This window comes from Buceros rhinoceros, unplaced genomic scaffold, assembly GCF_000710305.1.
Source record: "Buceros rhinoceros silvestris isolate BGI_N320 unplaced genomic scaffold, ASM71030v1 scaffold950, whole genome shotgun sequence".
NCBI classification, from domain to species: Eukaryota; Metazoa; Chordata; class Aves; order Bucerotiformes; family Bucerotidae; genus Buceros; species Buceros rhinoceros.
In genome coordinates this window covers 28,493-35,669 of record NW_010387643.1, presented here as the reverse complement: position 1 = coordinate 35,669, position 7,177 = coordinate 28,493, and positions in this window count along the sequence as shown.

Sequence of the window (7,177 nt, the reverse complement as noted above, 5' to 3'; positions counted from 1 at the left end):
GGTCTTTTGCTTCTGAAGACACACACAATGGCTCATGAACCAGTAAGTGCTATGGCCAGGACCCCAACACACATTTAGTCACAAGTTGCTTGTTTCTCTGTACACACCCAGGAGGAAGAAAGAGCTTTAATAACAGGCACCATTAAAGAAAGATTTTAAGAAAATTAGGAACCGCACAAAACTCCCTGGGCTTCTGGGAGAAATTTACTCACAGCTGGAAGCTTAATATGCGTAAGGGTGGCCAATCCTTCTTTAATACAATTTTTATAAGATTTTTGCAGTCCTGCTATAAAAGCCTGTGGCACAAATCGTGATTGGAACAAGCAGACCTTCTCTTAGGAAAGAACAGAGTTGGCTCTGCTGCAATTTACTCAGTGTAATTTTTTGGCTATTTATAACTATGCAGTCTAACTGATGATAGCACTGATCTGTTGTCCGATTACATTGAGCCCCAGAAGCAGAAAGGGAATTAATTTCAGTTATTAGGACTCTGAAGTACCCATGACCCAGGGTCTCTAACTCACAGGACAGATTTAAATGACTGTTCTGTGAAAGCTTTGCATCCTCTGATTTTTATTATGAGCATACAGCCTAGTCTATGAAAAAGAAAGCAACGCTTGGCTTTGAAAAAAATGACACCACTAAACTTGTCACCTGCTGATATTAATTTATTTTTCAGTGCTATTCTACTGCTATGCAAACCATGACGGCAACTGCATCCAGCAGGGTACTTAATTCTGCTTTACAATTTCATTAACTTTGACCCATCTGGGACTGCATTGGTTCAAAAAGCTGGGAATTGTATTTCTTGTTCTGAAAAATGACTACACAAAGAAACTATTTCTAGCAGAGTTGCTCCAAAAGTCTTCCCCTTTCCACTGAAAAGTGCCATTTTGTTACAGCCATAAGCATTTCTTCAGAACATCCATGCAAGCCTCTTAGGTCCAAGAAAAGTGGGAAGAAAAAAAAACGTGAAAGAAAAGTGGGGCAGAGGGGGACAGGGAAAACACTATACAGACATAGGAGAAAGAAGAATTTTAACTACAATTTCAAAGCAGCTTCTGCTTAAAGAGAAAACCAGAGGAGCTTTAATGTTCATGCAATGCACATAGCAGGCAGTTCCAGCTGCCAGACCTTATTTGTGGCAATACTCCAGAACAAATTGTTCGATTTATAGTTCTGTAAAGTCATCCAGAGAAATGTAAAAGCCAAGCAGGGTTCTTCTTCCTTTTCACATGCTCCCATCAGGAGGAAAGATTCTCCAAGACAAGCTAGACGCATCTCCGTAATGAGAGCCTTACTGCGGTTACATGATGGTAACTCATGCAAAACAGTGACACGGCAAGACTAAGGGAGAAACGCTGTTCAACATGAACAACTGCAAAACCCTCCATCTCACGCTACAAAAGATGAGAGCATAAGCTGATCTGTACTCTCACATAAGCATAATGTTATACTGACAATAAGAATCTTAATGCTGGCTTTTAAATTATCATATGTTTTCAAAACAAACTGGAAAGTCTTTACTTGTTAAATATCTGACAGCCCAAGGTTCACATTTCTTCAGCAGTTATAGTAGAAGCATTCTCCTAAAACACAAATCAGATTCACATTAAAAAAAAAAAGGCATGGCAAAGATCGGGAGCTCTAAGAAAATAAAATAGCCTGTTATTTGGAATATTTGGCATCATTCTGCCACTAAAATACACAGGTTCAATTCATGCTGGCAAATTCAACAGTGATAAGGAACATCCTGAGGTACTGGAGTGCCATCATCTATGACATTAAATTGTAAACACAACCCATAGCATCCGTTTTTGGCCATGGCCAAAACTAATGGCAGAGCACAGCTCAGGAACTAACAGAGTCCAGGGACCAGCCCAAAAAGCCGTCCACATGTGGTCACTTTATTGGCAAAGGCAGGAGAGTTCAGTAAGAACAGGCTGCTTCATGCGAGTGGATCTCTGTGCCAGAGAAGGGTTTTGAGCACGCTGAGTTCACAAGCATTTCTATAACCACTCAGAACTGACACAGAAACAAGATATTGTATTTGGAAGTTAATATAAGGTTTGATACTACCCTTAAAGAGAGTCATCCAAGTTCACAGAAAATTAAATGGCATTTAGTTTACTTGCAATTTGGCAGAAAGACGCCTACGTCTCCCATTTGGGTATTCAACTAACAGTTCAGTGTTATTTTTCTACTTCAACAACGATCCTTACTTACATTCTCATCCATTTTAAACAGCATCAACACTTGTTTATCTTCATTACAACTAAACGACTGCTGTTCTTTAGAGAAGCGTTGATTGCAGAGGTTCTCAGAGTAAATAATTTTCAGACATACAGAAATAAAAACTTTAGATCCTACTACTTGTGTAACATGTAACAACATAATCATACAGGCCACCAGCTCCATTCCAGAGGTGAAGAACCCAGAGCACCCAGCTGAGATGTTGCTGGTGTGAAGGAAGAGTGCAAAAGAGGAGCAGGTTTAACAGTGCAAGGCTGTCTGCTGAAGCTTGTCTGTTTTCACTTCCTTGATACTCCACTTTGAGGTTGTTTACTCAAAATCTGAGCTACCCCGACTAGTCAATGCATGGTAAACTCTGGGTAAGGAAGGGAAGTAAGAATACTCTAACATAAAACTGTTCCAGCGGACAGTATCCTTTAATAACATTTCTCATGAGCGGTCACCAGCTCCTTGGAGCCAGCGAATTGTAAACTGCATATCAGTGAACTGCATGTTCCAGGAAAACAGTTTGTAATCCCCCTATTAATCCTTGGCACTGGGGCACACACAGGATAATTATTGACTGCAGTAGAATAATTTGAAAACTTTATTCCACAGGGCCATAATTATATCCTAGCTGTAATCCCTTAATTGCCAATATCATCTAATGCATTATAGCTGTACCATCTGAGTAGATGAACAAATGTACTACAATATTCTGCAAGCAAGCCACAGTGAAAGCAATAGCATAGCCAGTGATGAAGGCTATTAAACAAGAAGCCTGATTAATGAGCATCGGAATTCACAGCCTAGAAAACATCGGGATTTCTTCTCTCACTTTGCATATTTGTTGTACCAGTTATTTGGTTACTGGATGCACAGACTAAAACTACTGAAAGAGATCTGTCATCAACTACCACTTCTGTCCACCAGCCATTAAGCAAGGGGCAGAAAGAGATTCCTAGCAATTCTTTGGAAAGAACTTACGAATAGTCAAACTGCAGTAGATTCTGACCCACAACACTTCCGACTACACATCCAAGAGCTACTGAGGACTATTCTTCTGGTCATCTCTTTATATTCTTCATACTAACATTGTCAACATTTTGTTTTTACCTGAGAAAATGAGACCAAGGAAACTGAGTTTGCTTAAACCTTTTGCTTAACTACAGTCTAACAGCATATACAGCAAGTGGGACTAGAAAGCAAAAGCCTAAAAGGAAACACAATTTGGAACCTAGCCGTGATTCTTCGGTAGGAAATGCAGTGTTCAATCGTATCTTTATTGATTCAAGAGTTACTTGTATTTTTAGCCAGTAATTACTACTACAAATGCCTAAACAGTTCAAATCTACAAACTAGAACTTGCCCACTCCACTCCTGGTGCTGGATCCAGCCTCTCACATCCTCTCCTGGTGCAGGAGATTTGAAAAGGAGCAGAGACCACTTCGACGTGATGAGAAGTTTCCTCTGCAGCTGCCCCAAGGTAGGATGCCTTAGAGGCAGGCATCACTTGCCACATAAAAAAGGCTTAGCCCTGCCAGTTAGAGAATTCTGAAGGAGGGTCACGCAACCCTACCCAAAACGCATCCTGTTTCTGGATCTAAGTGTCCCCGAAGCACTTTGATGCTCCAGAGAAAGCAAAAAAATTAATTAGGACACAGTCATTCCCAGCACTTTCTAGAGGCTGCCTCTGTCCTTGCTCATAAACTAACTTCAGTCACCTCAAGCTGAGATCGGGGACCCTTATATCACCCCAGCTACCAATTCTGTGCTGCTCTGTGGGCCAGGGAGGTGCCTGCCATCTCAGCAATGTATCTTCTATTTTGGCTACATCCTTACTGGAACTGACCCAAAGCATCTGTCTCCTGCACCAAGCTACCAGTAGCAACAGAATCGCAAGCAATACAGGTTTACATTAAAAATACATCTGCCTTTCACATACAGAATCTGCTACTCAAACGCAGTCAACAATTTTCACTTCGTAAAAGCAGCTGCAACTCTTGTCATCACCCCACAGGGTGCTAGCAAAACAACAGCGCAGCAAACTGCTGAAAAGCTGCTGGAGATTAATGTAGCCTCTCAGTCAAACTACACTGCTCCTTTATTTACTGATGTACAACAGACGTAATAGGGCAGCACTTCTTAAAGTGCAGATGCACGATTGCACAGGCATCGCAAACAAAAGACACACGTGATGGCAAACTCTAGCTGTGTGGTGGCCACCATCCTTAAAAATATCCTCTGTTTTCTGATGTTTCAAATCCACATCAGCTCCTTTCCCAGGCAGGCAAAGGGTTAGACACCTCCCACTGGTAGTAGCCCTGTCACTTCCTTGCTCTAATTCAGAGGAGGATGAATTGAAAATGAGGGAAAAATTCCTTCACAATTTTCTACATATTAATTTACAATGGTTGGTGCAGTGTTTGTGGGGAAATGTAAAATCGTTAATTCTAAAATAGCTGACGTAAAGACCTAACAAGCTCCTGAGATCACAAGCAAAGCAGCACCAAAATTCCAACTAGACGTGGGTAAGAAGCAATCACCAATAACATAACCTAGTTTTGTTCATCAGCTGAACTCAAGGTAACTGGAAGGGAGATAGCACCAGGGAAGCAGGAGCGGTAGCAGGAAGACTTTATTTACAAGTACTTATGAACCCATGCCTTTCCCCAGTGGAGACACTGGTAAGGTATTGATAAAAAAAAGTCTCTTTTAAATCCCTAACAAATTACAAACTAGGTAACTGGAAGGGAGATAGCACCAGGGAAGCAGGAGCGGTAGCAGGAAGACTTTATTTACAAGTACTTATGAACCCATGCCTTTCCCCAGCGGAGACACTGGGGTATTGGTAAGGTCTTGGCAAAAAAAAAAAAAAGTCTCTTTTAAATCCCTAACAAATTACAAACTGCTCCCCTCTTCTTCCCAACTGCACCAGAGGGAAAGTTGAAAAATAATCCAATGTCCTGATTTAGCTTGACCTCTACTTCAACAATAGCTGAAGGCCACAGACATTCTTAGGCTGGCTCCAGAGCCTTTCATCTGCCTGGCAGGAGAGTGGTGCAAGACACAAATGCCACCTAAACTGCACTGCATATTGACCAACGCAACAAGACATGGTGCCCATGAGAAGGCCACTGCCTCACAGCCTGGCAGGAGAGTGGTGCAAGACACAAATGCCACCTAAACTGCACTGCATATTGACCAACGCAACAAGACATGGTGCCCATGAGAAGGCCACTGCCTCACAGGAGCTCTGTTCTCTGAGAGCACCGCACAGCAGCTGCCAGGCAGGTGACTCCTGAGGCGCGCCAGAACTGCTGGGCTAGCACACCCTGACCTTGCATGTGAATAAGCTGCGGTTTACAGGAGTTACTCTCAATCATTCACAGAAACAGGTAGAAAGTGTCACTAACACCTAACAGGCTGGCACAGTTAAAGCTGTGAACAAGCGAGACCGCAGAGATTGTTCATTTAAATATTGTTAAGGTAAAAAATCGTGGAGTCATTTGGAAGCTAAAGCAGCACAGCACTCATCCTTCACCGCGTTTCATGGGTATAGTGCAGTAACTCCACCAGCCCTCCGCAGTGAGCCTGTTCCCTCAACCACACTGCACTGGTGTGTACTGTAGCACCCAGAGACCAAAATCAGGGTGGGATTTTTTTCCTTTCCTCTAAGCCTTAACTAGAGGCAACACCTGCATTGTAGATTTCTGTAGTCAACCGAATAGAGAAAATACTGCCGAAGGATGAGACAACCAACCTGGTTTAGAGGCATATCTTGTGAAGAGATGACTTACCCTCAGGATGTAATTCTGCTGCTCTCTTTGAAGCCAAAGTGACCATGTCAGACATCTGCACAAGAGGATTTGACAGCTATGTCAGAGCAGACAAATGCTAAGGTATTGCCTAAGAGGCCTTCCCTACGAAAAGATCAGGAAAACACACAGAAATGAAGTGACTTGCCCAAACTGATGCAGCGTGGTCAAAACCGACATGGTAGGTGGCAGCAAGGATTGGCAACTAGAGTGTTACATCTAGAGGGTCAATAGTTGCAAAGAGAAGACTTCTCCACTGGCTTTGGGTCAGGCCCTCAGTGTTTACAGGAGAATCATCAGATGTAAAAGACCATGAACAACAGCGGCCACAGAACAAGATGTGAACACATATTCTGCCCTTCTTTTATCATGGAGCCTGCAGAAAAGAAACTTAAGCTGAAAAATTATATGGATACTTCACTACTTTCTTCGTGGTTTTCTTCACCTTTTGCAAAAACACTCTTGATAAAGGCCAGTGTATGAAAATGAGGGAACCGGCTATTCCTTTGACATAGTTTTACCTGAGCTTTCATTCACTGGAACTACCTGACCGCCACCACACAGCACTTTTAAGATTAGGCAATGCACTTCTCAATGAAACAGGAGGCGGCGTAACTCTGCGCGCTGTCTCCGGTAGTTGTAAAGAAGCTTTCACTTGTTCCATTTCCAATACTTGTCTGGCACAACAGTACGTTTTCCAGAGGAGAGAACCTAGTGATCACAAAGAATGAGTTACTTATAGAAAGATCAGCACGCCAGTTCACGCCGTGACTCCGCTAATTGTAGTTAATCAAAAGTACCAATTAGTAAACAATACCTTCCACTTTTAAGAGCATCAACTCAAAGCAAGTCCAAGATAACCAAGGCTAAAACACGCCATTTGCCAATTGGTTGATGGGGACAGGTAATCCCCTTTTCTAATGGACACATGATATCGAATCCTCAAAGTCAGAAGACCCAATTACAACTATGCAGATCCGACTGAACTTCCTGCTGCTGTTTAGCTTACCCATGCGCTGTCTCCGCGCAGTCCCAGCTCTGAAGCAATGCTGTTCACTGGGTCTTTACAGTGCTTTTCAACAGATGTTCACGGCATTTTGAAAGCCAATTAAAAAAGCAAAACAAAA